The sequence below is a fragment of the Argiope bruennichi genome, chromosome 7 (genome assembly GCF_947563725.1).
Source record: "Argiope bruennichi chromosome 7, qqArgBrue1.1, whole genome shotgun sequence".
Lineage (NCBI taxonomy): Eukaryota > Metazoa > Arthropoda > Arachnida > Araneae > Araneidae > Argiope > Argiope bruennichi.
The window spans coordinates 46,949,658-46,972,139 of NC_079157.1; positions in this window are offsets into that span (position 1 = coordinate 46,949,658).

Consider the following 22,482-nt stretch of genomic DNA (forward strand, 5'->3'; position numbering starts at 1 on the left):
ACTTTGCAGATGAAGTTAAGACATTCATATTGGACACTTTCATTCATTGAAGGCCCAGTGATAAATAAATTTATGCGAATCTTACTATCACCAGACTTGACCATGCAGATTTTTGGTATGGATTCTGTCCAGTCATTCTGTTGAAACAGTAAGATGTCATTCGATGAACTGTCGTTGGCATTGATGTCGACATGTTATACTCTTCTGTAATAAGCGTGATGGCGTTCCTCTTTTCACTAATACATTGTGGGGATGGTCACGGTGAGCATCTTTTAATTTAAAATAAATGAGCAGTGTCATGTTATTGTTATCTGTTTCATTGCCCGTTTGTATTTTCTTGACTTGCATAGAACGTTTCAGTTCGACGTGTAAATGCCCTCTTTCGGTTACTTTTAGAATCACTTTTTATATATAAAAAACAAATCAAATGCCCCCCCCCGCTCCCGATTATATTCGCTCCAACGGATAATTTTTCCAATCATCACTTATTTTATTGTAAATTTTTAAATGTATGGATTTTTGGCGCACTCTGTATTTTTGCATCTTTATATAGATACATTTATAAGAACATTTTTTAATCTAGATCTATTTGTATCTTTATATCGATTTGTATCTTTATATAAAAATATGTATCATTTTTTGATGATATTGCTATAATGGAATTCAAACCAAATTTATTGTTTCCGCATTGTGTTTCATTCAAATATTTTTCTTTTCTTAAAATAACAATTATTTTAAAAGTAGTACATACGAAAAAAACATTGTTGAATAATAGAATATAACATAGAAATATTGGTAAAGTAACATCTATAGCTATATATATATATATATATATATATATATATATATATATATATATATATATATATATATATATATACATACATACACACAAAACGCTAACGTACATAGCATAGAGATCCCTCTTACTAATTATTGTTGAATGGTAACAGTGAAATATAAAGAAACCTCCATACAGGCACTCGTTTTTAGGCTGCACTTCATTCAACACTGCACTTAACTAATTTACGAGAACGCAAAATATTATTAATATTGCTCCAGGCATGGGGCTTACAATGTCATTGAAAACTCAATTCAGTCAGAGTAAAAAATATGTAAAAGTCAAGATGTTAGAATCAAACGCAAAGTTTAATTGATCGCGAAAATAAGTTTAACCTTCCCTTGATGGAAATGACTAAATCGCTACGACTTACTCATGAAAACATGTTCATATCTTCTTCCCATATTATTTATTCTTTTCTGTACAATACCTTTCTTCGCCTTTAATATTCGTAATGTGTGTGTGTGTGTGTGTTATGAAGAATTCAAACTCATCTCTCAAAACATTAACTCGCTTTATTTTGTCAGTGTTGAAAGTAATTTTAAAATTTTGACTTCTTTGGACATGCCTTCCGAAGCACAATTTTAAGCTTCCGTTTCTATTCCATGATATACATATTTTTTAAACTCTATCCCAGTAATTAGTATTAGGCTAATTTAATTAAATTAATATCTTTCTATTGTATGAAAAACCGCGTTTAATTTTTTAACGCTTTCCATATTACTTCGTTACATTGTTTAAAGTCAGTAATCTGAGCGAACAAGCTGGTCGCCAAGTATGTCTAGTTACAATGAAATTGTTTTGAAGATCATCCATGCTTAAACACTGATTTTATTTTCTACAATACTATTAGATACGTTTCTGTGTACTGCATAGTAAAAAAATCATTATATACATATAAAATAGCTGAAGAAAAGACAGACAAATGATGAAAAATATCATGCTGAGATGTTCCGGCTTAGATATTCCACTATTTTTTTAGACGTTCTTTACAACTAGTTTTAGAAACATTCTTTCTTCCTCACTCTTTTAGAAGAAAGAAAATGTGTATAAAGAAAGAAAAATGATCTTACATTTATTTTGCTTATAAAATGAAATATGTATTGATTTACATAAAATCAAAACAATCAATGTTTTCAAATTTTTAGAGAAATCGAACAGATAAATATTACAAAATTTGTACAAAATTAAAACTAATCTTTTTTCAAAAGCTTCTAATCATGTGATTTATTTAGGGATTTTTATTTAATTAAGGTATTTTTACATTTAATTAAATTATTATTTATTGTGCATTCCTAAAAATTAAGTTGTAAAATAACTTTTTAAGTAAAATATTTAATTTTTGTTTATAACGCTTTAAACTTGTTCTGCTTTATGATTATTATTTATAACGCTGAAAAATTCCCTTAGAAACGATTAATAAATTCGATGCAATAAGGAAAATTACTCATATCTAAAGCTAGATGTCGCTTTCAGAGCTTTTAATGCCAGGCAGCATGAATTAAAGCAATGTTAATAAATCGCATGTCTCTGGCAGTGAAATACGATAATCATAAAACAATTCATTCCGATCAGAGCGAGTCCAGAAAAATACTCGACACGCTTTATAAAAAAAAGAATATTTTACAGAAAAGCAGGCCGCAAATATAGATCGAGGAAAATTACTTAAAAAATTTTTTTGTATAATTTTAGTGGTAGAGTCAAATCTACTCTTTATGCTGAATACGTGTTAGGAAATTTTAATATTCTTTTTTGCTGTTCTTTAGTCAGAACATAATATAGAGGCTATACATGAATACAGGTTATAGATGGCGCTTCAATTTCATTTGATTCTATCCGGAAATCAATAAATATGGTGGTATTACATTTCTTCCCAGTCTCTTGACGATAAATCACTGGCAGGCATTGATAATATATGAAAATAGAATGTGTGCTTTGGACAGATTTTTCTCAACCGATTGAAACAAAAGCTTGACATAAAATTTCACTAGAAGTCACAAAATTCTATACCAAATTTGATATATTTAAACCAATGCGTTTTTGAATTACCAAGTTTACATGTTTCTGAAGGTACAGAACCAAAAGACAATCAACACTTTGTTCGATTTGGCTAAACATTTGACAGGTGTCTACGTTACTAATGTTAAATCTGTGTAACGAATTTTATGTATGTAGCTACCTTCGTTTTGTAGTTATCGTATAAACTTATGTTTGGACAGACGGACTTCCTTTGAGCAGAGGTTACTCAAAATTTGATAGAAATGAACAAATTTGGTGCAAACACCATACACCAAATTTCAATCATCTGATTCAAAACGATTTTGATTACATTTGTCACAAACAGACAGACGGACATTTTCCAAAAATTTGTTTTTCGAACTCAAGTAGGTCTAAAACGTGGAGGTTCGCCAAAATCTGGTGTTCGAATTTTCTGCCGATTACTATACTTTCAATATAGTAAGTATACGAGAAAGTAAAAATTCGTTACGGTTGTTTTCTGTAAATATAAGCATGGATTTGCTTTTAAAAAGGTATGAAATGGTAAAAGTCTTGCAGATTTAACATATGGTGTCTAATTTACATGTAGTGTTTTCTTTGCCGAATTTATATGAGGGACTCTGTAAAAAGAATTAGAGCATTCATTCAATTCTTGTTCGGGTAGAAGTGGATAACTCCATTATTAGGTGTCTAATATAATTTTACTAACAGTATGAAAGAAAGTTTAGAAGCTCTGTCCTACTGGTTTACTAAATCATTTCTTAATTTCAAAATTCGGTCTTGAGGATGCGTTATAAGATAATGTAAAATCTTTTTTTTCATCTCAGCCGGAGCCTTGAGAACATCAACAGGGCCCGACTTAGCCTAATTGGGGTCCGGGGCAAAAACTTCTTTAGGGGCTCCCCTCCGCTTCGCTACTTTAGTAATGAAGAACGTTCATTAAAAAAGGAAAGATAAATAAACTATCTATTTGATTTTGGGAGAACCCAATGATGTGGGGATCCTGCTTTAGTCAGGCCCTGAACATCAATGCAGATTACTAAGAAACAGACCCAACCAATTCGGATGCAACAGCACCCCACAGGTAGACAAAAACAAAAAACTTAAATTTTCAATCAACTCCTTCATTTAGGGACATTTCGAATTCTACCATTTCCATTTGTACAATATAATTAGATAAGTTTTTATGTCCTGCATGGTATAAAATTCTTTATGTGTAAAATACAATAGCTAAAGAGAAGAGAGAAATATTTTGAAAACATATCATGCTGCGATGCTCCGATCTGGAGATTCCACTATTTTTTTAGAAACGATTTTAGAAACATTCCTTCTTTTTTACCGTTTTAGGTGAAAAGAAATTTGTGTATAAAAAAAGAAAAATCATCTTGCTTTTATTTTGCTTATGATATGAAATACACTATAATTTAATTGAAGTCAAAACAATCGTTGTTTTCGAATTTTTAGACGACGGAACAGATAGATATTTCAGAATACGATGTAGTAAGGAAAATTACGTATTTCTACCCCTAGATGTCTCTTTCCAAGCTTCTAAAGTAACATGCATAACGGTAATGTTAATCTAGAACACGATTTTTCCATTGAGAAAACACTACTTTTCAAATCAACTGACGGCGTAAAACTTCCAAGTCTCGGTTTAAAGATATAATAATAATAGAAGAATTTGGAATGCAGTTGCAGATATATCGAAATTACTTAAGGAAATTTATTTTATAGTTTTTATGGTAAAGCTGAAACCTCGTTTGCTTCGATATCATATACAAAACATCAAAGAATGAATTCAAAGATAGTGTTGAGTTCGTCCTTTAGAAAGACTCCTTTGTGTGAATTTCTATTCAGCGATCAATAAAAGTGGTGAGATTAAATTTCTTAAACGGATTGCAATAAAATTAACAGAAATGAAATTTATTATTTAACTATTAAAAGACAAATTTATTTTCTCACTATTAAAAGAGACAAAGACTGATGCAGATTTATATCAGAAAAAATTGATCAAGTCTGTTTTTTTCAGACACAAGCACGAACGGGACGAGCCTGTTACTTTTGAACAGGTGGGAAATAGTAAAAATGTCGAATGTTGCCGATTTAAGATGCAAATCTTTTCCTGGTATCTAATTTTCAGAATTTGTGAGGGTCTCTGAAAATTAGAATTAGAACATACGTTCATGCCCAAGGGCAGCAATTTTTATGTGAATAACACCATTTCGAGGATATTTTCATTTTATCACTAGTGTAAAAGAAAGCTATCCCCTCCTAGTTTGCTTCGCCATTTCTTATTTTTTCAATTCAGCCCATCAGGATGATTGTAAGGTAATGCAGAATTTTATTTCTTCTTGGCAGAATCCCTGCAGACTACCAAGAAGCAGCCGCACTCAATTCGTTTGCAACAGTACTTCACAGGTAGTCCCAGGGCAACCTTAAACCTTAGTCAATTTTCTTAAGATTTTCCGAATTATTTATCACATATTAAACACTCTCTTCAGGTAAAAATCCATTTTGATTCATTCATTCGCCAATAAATTTTCAATTCTATTGACGAAAACCTTTGAAGTGAGAAGTTTACTACAGATATAGTAGACTAGTAGTCTTTTTATTAAGTAGGGGATGGTTTAAATTTTAAAGCAAACCTTCGCTGGCAGATAGGTAATAATCATGCATCATGTAGATGGCGAAATGCATTACATCCACACTGCAGAAAAAGTAGTAGAGGATTCAACAAAGCAATTATTTTTAAAAAAATATTTTTAGATAAATAAGTTTTTATAACAAGTATTGTTTTCTCTCCTGTTATATTTTCTTTACAAAAATCAAAGATTTTCAAAATAATCCAGACATAAATATATCGCTATGCTTTTCCAGAAATTCATTAATCACATTGCAGCATAATGAACTTACAATAAATGATTGGATATATCGATGAGATAGAACTCAAAATTGGCCGTATAATTTGAATTTCTCTTTAATCTGTTAATCTTTGATAGCTGCGTGCAAATGTCAAATAAAATGAATGAAATTAAGAAAAAAATGAGATGGCATTAAATTACTTCCCAAATTCGTGTATCGTATTCTGTGTATAGTGATTTTGGGTTTCGTGCGAATGTAAAATAAGATGGCGTCAATTAAAAAAAAATTGTATTTTCTCAATCTTATTACATTCATTTGAGCATCAAACAAATGTAAAAGAATCATTGGATATATATCGACGATTGTTTATCATAACCTATAGCCTTTTCTCAAAATTATATGTCCTTTCTTTATGGCAACGCAGTAATATAATTCAGAAATATTTTTCGAAATTTTAATCCCGGACTGTTTCATTGTAAACAAGAAGCAGACTGTGTTTCATTTTCCATTGATTTCAGAAGTCTAGAATTCAGGTTATTATTTACCCCTTCTTCAAGGATTGAGGAAAACATTCGCATAATTCTAAGAAAACATGAGCTTAACTTGTTTGAGAAAATATGGAATAAATTATCTGCCCAGAATCATCATGGCTACAATTAAAAAATGACAACTCCACTACCAAAGAAAGTTTGTTTTGTTTTTTTTTCAAATTTCATTACAGTTATTTCGATAAATGGTATACTGTTTCATTGCAAATTGAAATAACGTCAAAGAATATAGTTTTTTTTTAAAGAAAACAGGAACAATAATTTATATCAGAATAGAAATTCAGGAATATCAGTTCAAAAAATCATCGGTTTCCTTCCTGAAACATTTATTTATTTATTTTGTAAAAATTACTGCTATGAAAACTAAGTAATTTTGATAAAAATGCTCTAAATAAATAAAATTTTAATTACATGTATAATATACTACTAGGTATTTATTTGAGTTTTAAGAAATACCTAGGAATTGCTTTTGATATGCATTGCCAATGATTTTCTTTGTAATATTATTTAATTTCCAATACAAATAGAATTTCAATTTTTTTTTTGCAAGTAGCAGCTTAAAAATTTTTTCATTACATTTTATTATTTAATTATTAATTTATTTATCAACTGTAATTAAAAAATATATAAACTTACAAAGTTAATGTTACTGTAGCTAACAAGTAGGTGGCGGCATATGTATGAAATCAATATATGATTAAATTCATATATTAATTGATAGTTACTTTTAAATTTGTTAAAAAAGGTGTGTTGCCACCGGGAACAAGATGTATTTGTGCAAGGTTTGTTTGTTGTAGTACTTTGGATATGAGCGAAAAATTTATTACAAAATTCCATCTTCACAAACATGAACAATGTCAAATTAAAAAAAGCGTTTGAAAATTAACAATTAACTAACCATTTAATGATATTAACAATTTAATGAAACATTCAATTTTTTTTTTTACTATGAGAAGTATGAATGACTATGAGAAGTATGAATCACAATCGATTAATCGAATCTTAGCTGTTAACGTAACACCGCTGGACAACAATTGCATGCTGATTGAAATTATGTTACTAATCTTGCCAGAATTCCCAAAACTCTCAGTAAGAATTAAATCCGATATTTATTCTGATTCTCCAATGGAAATATGTAGAAATCCAAATGTCCCGAGGCGATTTCCGAGGTTAAATCATTTACTTCGATGTCTGATCAAATTTACTTGACACAGAGTTTTAAAAAAATAAATAAATGTATCTAAATCTGAGCGACAGAAGAGTTATAACCAGATGGATTTCTTTGAAAGTAACAGGATTTTGTACTGTTTCGCCGATACGTTGAAATAAGCAAGCAGCGAGGTCGATTTTTATATTGCTAGGTTAACGTTAAATGAATTTGACTTGACTGGATTCTTTCGTTGTCAGCCTATATCTTCTTTCTTTCTTTTTTGCGAATTGTTATATACAAATTCAGAACTGGGAAGGGAAATTGGTTTCATCAAATGAGATTTTTTCTTCTTTCGTTTCAGAAATAAAAAAGCTAATATATAAAAGAAGAAATTTTATTCTCTGTTTCAGCATTCCATAATTATATCAGAAATTTTCCTTTATGTTGTGTTACAACGGATTCTAAAAAATTCCGCGCTTTTCAGCATGCGTTAGGATGGGTTTAATTCGTCAAAATAGGGGTGAGGGGAAAGATGAAAGGAGGAGATGTTTACATTTAGCAATAAAGTAAACTCGGATTATTCTCAGACTAAATTAAAATAAAATAATAAGAAAAGAAACGACAAAAAAGTATCTGATAGAACGGGAATCAGGGTCAAAGAATGGCGAAGAATTCCGGAAATACGCTCATACTTCCGCTTCTCATCCCTTAATGAGATAGAATCGTCGTAAAATGGTCGTCTCAGGATACTGAAACGAACGGTATGTTGAAATGAATAAAATTGTCTTTTCAAACTTAACAATTTTAAGTGCAGCTTTATTTTCAATGGAAGAGAAAATATTTGATAGATACATTTTCTTTCTTGAAGGATCAAAATAAATTAAAAAAACAAAAGTCAGAATACAGAATATACTTAATAGTTCACTTTTAAGTTTATATTATTACAAGATTATTCTGAATCATCCTGACGATTTTCAAATGTACGCCAACATCAAGCAGGAGAGGTAAAGGAACTGTCAGATTTCAATGCTCGTTTTCTCTTTCTCAATCCCCTTCATTCTGAAATAGAATTTGATGTTATGTAAGCTTTCAAAGCTGAGCATGCGTCAACTGCTAGACGTTTACGTCACGTGTATTCTATATGATTGAAGATCCTTCCGACACTGTTCTTAAGCTTACTTCATATTTATAGTTAATCATTTACTGTAATGTCTTCGAGTGTGTGTTACTGTATAAATAAATGCTTTTGTTGTTTTGCAATATTCGCTGCCTGCTTAAATCTCCAACAAGAATTTTGTTTACCCTAAGTGAATTTGACAAATCTCTCATTTTGCTATGTCGTAAAAAATAATCGAAGATCGAAAATTTATTCTTTGTGGTTGTTGATAGTGAAGGAGGCAGCGTCACAAAGGCTTTGAATTAAGTGTATTGACAATATGTGGGGCAAGTAATTATTTAAAAATTTCACGACACTGATCTATCTCTGTATTTGTTTTAATAATAAATAATCAAAACGTTTTCATATTATTTATTTATCTCGGATAAATCTATAATCTTTACGTTAATTGAAATCGCCCAGAAGGCAGGGGGGGAGGTAAATGTAAACAACTACCAACCTTTCTTATTCGTCAATGGCATTATAGCCGTTTTATAAGAGAGAATCAGCTATAAGTATTAAGAATGTAGAATAATTACATAATTAAATTAAATTAGTTAGTTCATTAGTAGTTAATAATTGATTAGTTTATTAATTTTATTATGTTCAATATTTATTATAAAATGTTCAATAATTAATTTTACATCACAAATTTCCCTTACAAGATAATCGAAATTTAACTCACACCTAGAATAAAATCTATCCAGTGCATCATAGCTAAATTTCGCACACATTTTTCGAGAATATGTAATCTCGATTGTAGAAGGGGAAAAAGTCCATAGATTGACCGATAAGGGATATGGTATTGTAGTGTTAGTAATTTAGATAAATTTGAAAACATTTGAAAATTTCCTGCCTGCATAAATGGATTGAAGATAGAAAAAGTAATCAAATTAAGCGAATCAGATTTATCAAGACGAATAATCATTGTAATTATAAAGTTTTTATATAGCTACATTGCTGAGAAGTTGGGCCTGAAAAGTGATTTTATAAGCACGTTATTTTTAGTTCGATCTGTGTTGCTACATTTTAATTAATTCATGGCACGCCGGTCATCGGTGGCCCATAAGGCGCCGCATCTAAGTCGAGTATTGCTCAACGATAACTTCCACGACATTGAATGTGTTAAAAATAGATATCTGCTTCCGACTGCTAAAATAATCTAAATGATGTGGATATTTATATTATATGTTGTTTCAATCAATAGAAAAAAGAATGGAAATTTCAAAAATTCTGAATTTTTATATAATAATCCATTTTTTTAGTTATGTTTTAGAGCAATATTGAAACAAAAGATTGTTCCGTTTTAATGTAATTAAAATTGATCGAGTCATGAAGCTTTGAATATCACAACTTCAGACAATTTTAATGGACTCCCGGAAAGAAGAAAGCACGTTGTTTCCATGAGACTGTTGTTGGGAGTTTAAAAATATTGAAATTCCCAATGTCGTAATTTCGTCAGTTTTGATCGAAAACAGAGGACAAATTTTAAACATGATGTGATTTAATTATATTGCTACTTTTGATTCTCAGAACTGCATAAAAATTTCAAATTCGCTATTTTTAAAACATTTTATTTATTGACACAAATTAAAGAAAAATGATTATTTTCGCCTTTTAAAGGATTTTTCAACAGAAACTATGTTTTTAACAATTTAGAAATTAGCATGGATATTATTACATTATATGGTTATAAATTGGTAAGGCGCATAATATTAACTTCAATAGACTCTGTTGTGTCCGCTCTTTCACTTACAGGTGTGCTTCCCATACTTTTCACAGCTGGTATTACGATTTATATTGTCTAAAATGTTGGTGGCGCTGTATGTACCCACTTTCATTCGTATAGTATTCACTTTTGTAAATACCTCGTGCAATGACGTGTGTGTATGAGACCTCTGAAGTTTTCTCTTAACAAGGAGTAATATGATTTATAGGCCAGCTGCAGACCCCTATACGTGGTATAATCGTAAATTACATTTTTTTTCGTGCAACAATTTTTTTCGTGTAATACGGGGAAAGGAGCTGAAGCTGATGGAATTACTATTTTGTATAATTGATGATAGAAATGCTTTTTGTCGTTAATCTTTTCGTGGCGCAATTTTTTATATTTAAATTCGGTGTTCAAAAAGAATGCCGAATAAATCCCTTTTATTATTTTAATTAAATTTTTATTACTCTTTTACAAATACATGCACATTATTATTTTTTCTTTTCCATGAAATTAGCGCCTATGGTGACAACTACATTGTTCACAGTCTCATTTATGAAATTACTAATTATGGTCAATAATGTAGCTTAATATATGTTATTATTATCATGATCCAGGTTTAATAGTATTATATTAATGTTATATTTTATTTGGATGTAAATCTGCATTTGCGATTTCATTTTTTGACTATAAACACTCATTTAAGAAATGGTCATTCTTAGTTAGAAAATGCTTTTATGATGGCACATACCTTTTCGATTCTTATTCAAGTGGCATAAAATTAAAAAAAATTCGGAATTTCTAATTTAGAGACTTTATTATAATGTAAAATATATAATATTTCACAAATAATTAACTTGCAACCCAAAATGGTTGTTCGAATATTATGAAATCACAAATTCACAATTAAAAATAAATTACTGGATAAATTGATGAATTCCTTACCAAAGGAAATTTTTTGATGGATTACAAGAGAAGAGAATGCGTAAAACTAAGTCATATTTGCTTAAAAAATGTGGCTTAAAATTACTTTATGACGATTCTATGCTAAGGATATGCAAGTGGATATTTTAAAATTCAATGTCTTGGGCAGAATAAAAAAGAAATTATAAAAAATCTCACAAGAACTTCTTTCTGATCTTCTGTCATTAACCAGAAACTTCTTGCGGAAGAGCTACAGAATACAAGAATTTTGTGAAACAAAACAACAAATAAAATCGAAGTCATAGCTGTTCATCCAACATTATATCCAAACTTCCATTTGTATATTAAATTAAGTATATCGTTGTTAAAAACTTCTAATAATAATATTCTTTCTACAAAACGTGGGAACTCCAGAATCTTTATATTTTTCATCAAATTCTGGTTAGTCCTCTAAATGTCTTTCTGTAAATCAAATCTTCACAGTAGAATATAAATTTTAATATATTTTACATTGTCGAAGCCGTTTCGTTTAGCTTCTGTGAAAAAATTTAGAAAAATGTGTAAATCCGAAAGTGTCCAAACACTTTTAATCACATATTCCTGGTCAATTGTTTGGGACGCTAAACATCTGATAGATTTATTTTATAGTTTATTACGATGATAAACATAAAATGTTTGATATATTTTACAATAGCCGCCTTTGGCCACCAGCCAGTTCGCCAATCATAATGTTCGTTTAAATTTTAATAAATAAATAGGTTGAACCGGAGTTTAACGCCCTTCTTCACCAAGTTGCGATAACGCGCCAAAGCTGGCAATCTTTATTATGCACTATAATTGAGCATCTACTCCTTTGCTTTTGAACATTTAGCAAGGCCGTTGTTAGCGATTTTTAAAAATTGCGCAAAGCAGGGGGTTAAACTCCGGTCGTACCATTAAATATTTTACGCAATTCCAACTTTAATAGATTCTTCAACAAAATATTTTAAAACTTCAAATTTTGATAGTCATATAATTCACTCATAATATTATAAAGGCCTTCAGTCATAACGTGATATGTATATCTCTCTCATTTTCTGTTACCACTCGTAGAATTTATGCTTTAAGTTAAAGTGTAAATGATTAATCTGCAATTAATATAATAATATTTTTTACTGAAACAAAGTTTTTTTTTAATAATAAGATTATTGATAATAGAGTCACTGAGCGTTTAAACTTTATGGGCACTAAAGAATATCTTTCTTAATTTATGTAATATCTCAAGAATTTGTCAACAAAATTTTCTCATTCTCAGATTCACCATGAACAGATCGATTAATTAACAATGTTTAATTTTAAATACATCAAACACTAAGAAAATAAAATGAATCGTTTAAAATAATCGGTCGAAAACAGGTTTAAAAAAACTACTTAAAAAACGATGTACTTAGAACTATAAGCATATACAAAAAAATATATATCTAACATAAATACAATTTAATTACAAAAGCATGGAACTAACCTAAAAATAATTTAAATCATTGAAAACAGGTTTAAAAAAACTACTTAAAAAACGATGTACTTAAAACTATAAGCATATACAAAAAATGTATAACTAACATAAATACAATTTACTTACAAAAGCATGCAACTAACCTAAAAGTAAATTAAATCATCCCTTGATAATGGTTGTCATGTCAACAATCAGAACATAATGCGCATGCGTGAATTTTCTTCGCCAGTTACGGTAGCGGAAATGCGTGAATTTTTCTACGCCAGTTGGGGTAACGCTATGCAAATTAGACATTTTTAATTTCCTTTATTCTGTGTTATTTTAATTCAAAAGTACTTCAGAATGAATCTAAAACATGGATTAATTAACAATGTTTAATTTTAAATGCATAAAACATTAAGAAAATAAACAGAATCGTTTGAAATAATCGGCCTAAAAATGTTAACCCTGGCCTCATTACTGTTGGGAGAAAAAAAAAAAAAAAACTGAAGCCTTACTCATTTTGGCGCCAACTTTTCCGCCACAAAAATCTTCATTAATAACATGAAGATTTTTTTGGCGAAAAAGTTGGCGGTGGGGAAAATGGAAGATTTTTTTTGTCGGGAAAGTTAGTTTTTAATTAATAATTAAAATTGTTATTAAAATTTCAAAAAAGGATTTGATAGTTGTATGTCAAATGACCTGGCCTGTAGAGCGCCAACACACACACACACACACACACACACACACACACACACACACACACACACACACACACACACACACACACACACACACACATCGAGCCTTATTATAAGTATATAGATTATATGGGATGCGACGCGAAAGTTTTACGTTGATACACCAGGATATCAAGATAAATAATCATTCCGATGCAAGCTAAAAGTCTTAATTCGTAAGTTTTAATGCTCTATCGTAATGATGGTGAGTATGATTTAATGCCTGTACTACATTTTGATTTCCTGAGCGATTTCATTTCTAAAACAAACTTTTAATTAAAGATTAATTTTTAATATTATGAATTTTATTCTTTTAAAATATTTGAAAAGTTTTCCTTGAGACTGAATATTAATTATACAAAAGGTATTTGTAAATTATTTACAGGAAAAGAAGTGAAAAAATCTAGATGAGGTAATGCAATACCATTCATAAATTGAACTTGATGGGGAATTTTATACTTACTACCACTAAAAGAATTAAACTTATATTTATATATAAATAAATCAACACGAAAGGGTTGTTTATTAACAATATTTTAGCATGCTTTTTTTAGACGCTCTAATTGTTTTCGGATAATTTGGGCTGTTTACAGAAAAAAGAAACGATTTTCTGATTCGGAGTATGGGGAATGATAGTAGTCGTATTTTCCGAGTTAAATATAGGTTTCTGCGGTTGAGGCATGATGTGGAAAGAGTATTACTATGCAGTTTGCATACCAATTGTTACAGTGGCTCTAAAAATTGGGAGTACACCTTACTTTTACTTCATAAATCCGACTTTCAATATAAATAACACATTACCGGGAAGTGCAAACATGATTTTATTTTTACACTTAACAAATGGTTTAATTTAGAGTAAAAATAAAGAAAAATCAACGAAAAATTTCTAAATTGAAAATTTTTAGAAGCATTTTAAATAAACATACGCAGAATTTTGCCTCAAAAAATTGAGAATACACCTATTAAATCTTTGCAATATCACGCATAGAAATAAAGTGTCACTATTAAATTGCATGTCTTTTGGCTCTTATGTCATGGTACCGATTTGACCAATTTTTGGTGGTATTTGAAAATATTTTACCCCATTCTTCTTGCACCACTTGTTTTAAATGGGTTTTGTTTCTAATTTTGTATTTTTGAACCACTTTTTTGGGTATGGTGTGTGTAATTGCTATTTACAATGAAAAAGACACCATATTTTGAAGTTACGTGTATTCTGTTTGGGGTCGTTGTCTTACTGGAAAATAAAATTTGCATCTAAACCCAAATTTTTGCATTTTCCTTTAGATTGCTGCGAAGTATATCCATGTAAACCGTATCATTTATAATTCCATCTATAAAAATTAAATTTCCTACCCCGGATGAAGCCATGTAACCTCAAATCATCACGGAGTCACCATCATGTTTACCTGTAGGACGTAAATTTTTTGGATACAAAGCAGTATTAGGCTTTCTCCATACAGTAAGATGGTTGTCACTGCCAAAAATGTTCAGGTTTCTTTCATTACTAAATATAGATTTCTTCCAAAGGTTATTGGTCTTCAATTGATGAGTTTTTGCAAACTTCAAATGCTTTTTCTGAATTTGCAAGCTGATGAACGGCTTCTCTCTAACAATGCTACTTTTATATCCAGCTTGTCTAATGGCATTTAGCACAGTTTCAGCACTTACACTTCTGCCTATCATTTGAAAAGTTTCTGCAACAAGTTGGATGAACCATATGGTAGCAGCAATGTAAAGGGAAGTGTCAAAAATTTGGATTTAGATGAAAATTTCATTTTCCAGCAGGACAATGACCCCAAACAGAATGCACGTAACGTCAAAATATGATGTCTTTTTCATTGTAAATAGTAGTTACACACACCACCACAGTATCCCGACATCAATGCCATTGAATATTAGTGAGCCATACCTGAAAAAGTGGTTCAAAAATACAAAATTAGAAACAAAACTCATTTAAAACGTGGTGCAAGAAGAATTGGGTAAAATATCTTCAAATACCACCAAAAATGGGTCGAATGACGTACCATGACGATTAGAGACCATTATAACAGCCAAAAGACATGCAATTTAATAGTGACACTTTGTTTCTATGCGTGATATTGCAAAAATTTCATTGGTGTATTCTCAATTTTTTGAGGCAAAATTCTGAGTATGTTTATTTAAAATGCTTCTTAAAATTTTCAACTTAGAAATTTTTCATTGATTTTTCTTTATTTTTACTCTAAATTAAACCATTTGTTATGTGTAAAAATAAAAACAAGTTTGCACTTCCCGGTAATGTGTTATTTATATTGAAAGTCTTATTTATCAAGTAAACGTAAGGTGTTCTCTCAATTTTTTGAGCCACTGTATATCGTTTTATTTGATTTTTTTAATTTGTTTTCGGCGTCCTGATTTTTTTCTGTTATAAGAACCAGAGTTATATACACCTGCATATTAGAAACATGAAAATGTTCGTAAAAAATAAGATACCAAATTTTTGTATTTGTGAAAATTCTAGATAATTTAGGATGCTTTCAGATGAGAATAGGTATGTTTAAAAAATTTAAATTTTTATTCATTTGTATTTTGAACCTAAAGAAAATTACGAATAATTTAATTTTTGAATATACCGGTTTGTGTTTGCATAAAGAACGTACGCATTCTTTTTTTTTAAATTGTGGCATTTTAATTTTTTGTAAATTAAAGGAAGTAATTCGTTATGTTTTATTTCTTAAACGTAATGATGATCAATGCTATTCTATGACAGTTATATTTATTACATTTTGATTCCTTCAGCGATTAAATTTCTCAGGCAAATTCTGAATTAAAAATTAATTTTCAGTAAACTCTGAATTAAAAATTAATTTTTAACTTTGAATTAATCTGTGCAGATGGAACACGACGCGGTAGACATAGTATTAAAAAGCTTGTAAACTAATTGCCATTTTAATATTATTTGTTCAATCTTTGCTTACTATTTTTTGTCTCTAGTTTTTTCTTTTTATTTCTTTGTGCCGGTTTGGTTCCAAAAGAACCATGATTATATATACAAACAATATTAGGGGACAAATTAAAGTTGGTGAAAAAAAAAGATATCAAAATGTTGTATTTGTGAAAATTCTGGATAAAAATTATTTAGGATACTTTCAGATGATTATCAGTATGTTTAAAAGGAGTTAAATATTTATTCATTTGTATTTAACCTAAAGAAAATTACTAATAATTTAATTTTTGGATATACGTTTCGTGTTTGCATACAGAACGTACAACTTCGTTTTTGTTTTGAAAAAGTTGTACATTTTAATTTTTGCAAACTAAAGGAATTAATTTGCTAAGTTTTAATATTTTAACGTAGTAATAGCAAGAACGATTTTATTCCTGATACATATATTAATTGCATTTTAAATTCCTTCAGCGATTTAATTTCTGAGACAAACTTTGAATTAAAAATTAATTTTTACTAAATGAATTTTATTATTTTAAAAGCTTTCTTTGAGGCTTTGAATGTAATTATACAAAAAGTATACGTAAATATCAGACGAGAAAAGAAGAAAAATAACTCTACGACCTTAAATATTGGAACAACATTTTGAAATTGAATTTGATGGTGAATTTTATACTTTCTACCACTAAAATTAAAAGGTTTACTTTTATACATATTAGTAAAAAATTCACAGGACTGAGGGTTAAAACTTCATATTCTGTTTATACTAACGGCCCAAATTATTTTTGGATATTAAGGGCCTGTGTATTATGTGTAGATTCACTTACAATGGGTAAAGGTGTCATAAAAATTATCGTAGTTAAATAGTTCGTGTCAACCGTCGATATGAAAATTTTTCTATAACGCCATTTTACTATTTTGTATTCCCTCATTAATTTCTTATATTACTTTTTTCTTTTTATTTCTATGTGTCCATGTCATTTACTAGAACCATAATTATATATACCAACGTATAAGGAGCATAATAAGAACATGAATTAAGGATAAGCTGGTAAAAAAAAAAAAAAAAAAAAAAAAAAAAAAAAAAAAAGATTCTGGATAAGTATTATTAAAAATATTTTCAGTTGACAGCAAGTTTGTTCAAAAAGGATATAGTTTTTATTCATTTGTATTTCGAACCTAAAGAAAATTTTGAATAATTTATTATTAGAATATACGTTTCGCATTTGCATAAAGAACGACCAACTTTGTTTTTGTTTTGGAATAGTTGTGGCATTTCAGTTTTTTCTAATTATAATTACTTGTGTAATAATTTTTGCGAAATTCTCGTCATATGGATGGATATTTCTTGCATTAAAGTACTTATACTCGAATACTAGCTGCTACCAGATATGCGTTGATGTGGCTGTCTGGTTAAAAGGAAAATACAGAAAATAAAAAAGCGCGTATTTCTAATGGGTTTTATTTCACAATGCTTGTGGGTTTACAATATTTTTTGTTGCTTCGACTCTTGAACACGCAACATAAAATTGTCCAGATGAGACGCAATTCGTGTCTAGATCTAAACCACTCATTCCAAAAAATTGATCCTGAGTTTTGTTGATGGTGATTGCAAACTCCAATCGAAATAGGAATAGGTGAATCTTAAATTGAAATGGCGCATGTGTTGAAATCATAGAAATGCGAGGAATGATAAAATAATTTTTGAAATATCCTATCAAGATTGTTACTTTTACGATGTTGTTCGTTAATTTTTTACGGCAATATTATTATTAAAAAGCTTTGTCTGGTTGATATTTCGTTACATAGTAATTGTTACGATGATTTTCAATAGTAATATGTGTGATAGCATCTTTGACATAATGAGCGAATTCAAGAATTTCGTTGGAAAATTAAGCATTTCATCTTCTTTCACAACAATGTCGACAAACTTGCATGTGACTGCTTCTCTTTGGATGTTGCCTGAATAATATTGTTTAATTTGTAGACGGCTTCGTCCATGACAGTAGTAATAGGACATTCACTCAGCCAATCTCGATTCTTATTATTTATTTCAATATTGGGAAATATTTATTTAACCAACTATTCTTTTGACCTCATTAAACTACTGAAGTTATGAGGGAATGAAATTCATCCTGAGATTAAATCCATCGTTCTCTTTTCGTTCCCAGTTTCTAGCAATTAATGTGAGATTATCTCTGATGGTCGATCTTGTTGGAGATGCACATGCATGTTTGGATTTAATTTCATTATCTTTGCGTGTCACTACAAAATTGTATATTCGAGGCAAGCATTTATTTCGCCTGCTGGTGTCGATAGTATAATTACAGGTAATGCTTGTCTGAAATCTCCTGCAAGCAATATTAATGTGATTCCAAATGAATGGATGTTTCCACGCAAACCTTGTAAGGATTTATCGTAACGTAATGATATGTTTGACGGAGCGCCTAGCCCCGAGGGTTGGGGCTTACTCTGCGGTAAATGGAAAAAACTTTTGTGAGACTTGGATTTCAGTATTAAACGTGATCATCTTCGCAAAAAGGTCCGATGAACTGTGTAACAGGAACATGCAGGAGATGAGGAGTGAGGTGCATGACGAAGGAAAGGTAACAAATGTCTGACAGGATGTGATAAGAAGTGCAACATGGATTGGGTAAACGCTGGCCAGCAATTTAAAAGTTTATGAAAAATATAGTTATGACAAATTAAGAAGTAATAAAAATGTAATGTAGGGAGGGTTAAATCAAAATATTACGAGGTCTTTTAAAACGGAGATTAGGAACATATTTAGGAATATCAAGAACTGCTTTGTTATCATGATTGTCAATATTTTTGAAGAATTTTTCAGCAAGTTTTTTAATAAACTTTTTAAGTGGAGGGTAATCAAGTGCTTTATACATATTTGTGTTTGGCATATACCAGTAACAATTACAAAATCTTCTGATAAGGTTGTTTTGTTGAATTTCAATTATTCTAAGATTAGATTTAGCAGCGTAACCCCAAACCGGACATGCATACGTTAAAACTGGACGCAAATAGGCAGTGTAAATAAGTATTTTGTTGGCCCTGCTCATTTTGGAGTTTCGAGAAATTAAGGGAAAGAATTTACGAGTTAGGTCTCGAAACTTCTTTTTAACATAAATAAAATGGGGTTTCCATGTTAGTTTATTGTCAAGAATGACACCTAAATATTTGCATTCCTTAGACCACGGGATATTTTGATTTTTAATTTTAATTGGGCGGAATTCTTTAAATACATGATTTTTTGTGAACATGATAGCTTCAGTTTTGCTAGGATTAATTTCGATTTTCCATTTATTGAACCAGTCTTCAAGTGTTTTGAGATGCCTAGTGAGTGCTATTGAGATGAAGTTTGGATTTTTATTCCTGGCTAGTATTGCAGTGTCGTCGGCATACATGCAGAGCATGGTATTAAATTGTCTTGGTATGTCGTTAATGTAGAGTGAAAAAAGAATAGGACCAATTTTGGAGCCTTGGGGCAACACCTGCTTTTATAGGTTTAATGTCTGAGAGAATATTATTAACGCGAACACAGAAGAATCTGTTGTGTAAATATGATATGACAATTTTTATAATATAATGTGGTAACTTGTAGGTAATGAGATCTTGTAAGGATTTATCGAGAGGCTTCGGCGATTTTATATGTGCCCTTGTGCATTCATCTCAAAAATGAGTTTGCCTTTCTGGAATATTTTTCAGATGCAGGATGTTTAGGAAATATTGGAAGTGAGAGTTTCAATAAATCGCACATTCAGTAGCAATTTCAAAGTGGAATTAGCAGTTCATTTACCTAATAGTAATACCGTAGCTGTTCCAGGAGACGCAAGAACTAAGGCTACATCATTTTGAGATCGAATTCCAACCAAAATCAAAGACAAATATCAAAGTCAAAGAAATAAATAAGAACGTTTCTCTTTGCGCACCTAAGGATAAGATTTATCCAACCACGTTATTGCATTATTTGATCGTAAATGGCTTTTTGATCAAGCGTTAGTTAAAGAATATTTGATTGGGCATATGATAAATGACCATCCGTGTTGTAATTTTGTTCGTAACGCGATTCTTCACTGAACGAATAAGTAGCAGATCGATTCTGTGATGACATTCCCATTTGACTGGAAACTTTGTTCTTGATTTTTAGGCACAAAAATTCAATCATATTCGAGGATTTGGTGTAAAATTCTGTTGTGAAATCCATCTTCATATTAGAATTTTCCTTTTATATTCGATGGAAAATGTCTTCAGACAAGTGCGATATATATTTCCCCCATTTCTTGACGACGAAGGAGAGAAAGCGGTCAATACTATTTTTAAAAATGGGCGAATTTGACTTGGATGTGACGTGTTGAAAATGATATCAATGCCCGCATCATATTACCGTTCGTTCTGCATTAAATTCAGAATGTGACAGGGAATATGGAAAGTGGCATGTGTAACGTCGTTTTCAATTCAAACTTTCTCTAAACAAAATTGTCAACGGCTTGTCAATTTCCAATTTCCAATTAGAAATTGTTGGACCGTACTTTTTATCAACAACATGCGAGGCAAGAAATCTTCACCTTCTTTGGGATGCACAGTGTACAGTCTGCCTTTCGTAGTTTCTCTGTATGTACTAGTTTCTGACATATAAATTTGCAAAACAATAAAAAAAGAAAAAAAGTATGACTTATAAAAAGACTAGAACTTTAAATAATTTATAAACAATATATGTATAAAACAAAGAAAGATAAAAAATAAATACTACAGAAATACTTCAATTCAAGCCCAGACCAATCTATACAGCACAGTTCAGACGAAAACAGAAACAAGATATTTCAATCCGCTCGTACATCTAAGAGGTCAAATTCACAACATAATTTAATTAAAATTAAAAGAATCAACACAGCTCAATTCGACTGTAAATTACATTGCAAAATAAGAAAATCACTGGAAAACGAATGAAATGTAAAAATGGCGCTGTTTTTTAAAGCGTCTTTTTATCTTCTACCGGAGCGACATCTATACAATAGTTGTATAAAAAACGCCCGTATTCAAATGTAACGTTGTGTCAAAATTACATAGCAACTGGTAAAGCAGTTTCAAGATTTGGAAAAAACCATTTACATTTCGAATTCTATTGAATTTAATGTCAGAATCTGACGCGGCGTTTTGATTTATGTGTGCGAAGATTCTTAGTATCTTAGCTCTTTTATTTAATTTGAGGTGAGCAGCAGAGGAAAAAGCAGAATTATTGTTCTACTGGTATGTCAATTGGGTTGAAAAAAAGATTTTAGATTCAATTTAAATTTCGGTAGAAGTTCTGGAGATTTAAGTAGGAAAATCCATTTTGAGTACAGTGAGCAAATATACAATTTCCATTGCAGTGAGCATAGTTAATTTGTTCTGAATTCTTGGATTTTCATGGTTTCTAAGTTAGATGATTAAACATTTTCTTGGTAATTCTTTCATGAAATTATCGATGTATGGAGTTTTAAGATCTCATTGAAAAACATCATTTCCAATAAAGCATGGAGCATTGGTATTTATTTAGTTTATTGGTATTTTATTTTGTAAAACTTGAATTTTGTTTCGTTTGGTTTTAGCAGGGAGTCCCCAAATTTTAAGCAGTATAAGTGAGGATAAGTCTTAAAACTTGTTTGCAATATTAACATTTTATTCTTTAGTGACTGGAAGGAACGTCTGTCTACCAAAGAATAAAATAATGAAGTGAACTTTAGACAAGAACTTCCTTTTACTATTGATATGATTTTTACAGGGGTGTTTATTATCTAGAATCAATCCAAAGTATTTCACGTCTTTTTGCCATGGCAGATAATCTTCAAAGAACCTGAGTAGAGGTAGCGATTTCTTCAACTATGCTTTCTCAAACATGATAGTATGAGTCTTTTCCGCAATGATGGAGATACACCCCATTCGTGCATACCAGATTTCAATATTAAGAAGTTCATTATGAAGTGTTTTTATGACAAAATTTGCGATGATACTTTGCATGCTCTTAGCAGTATCATCGGAAAACAAGCAGTTTGTGATGTAATTATTCCTTGGGAAATCGATTGTAAATACGGATGAAGTAGAAGACTAAGAATACAAACCTCCTTGAAGCGTCACAACTTTCATTTCACCTTTTAAAG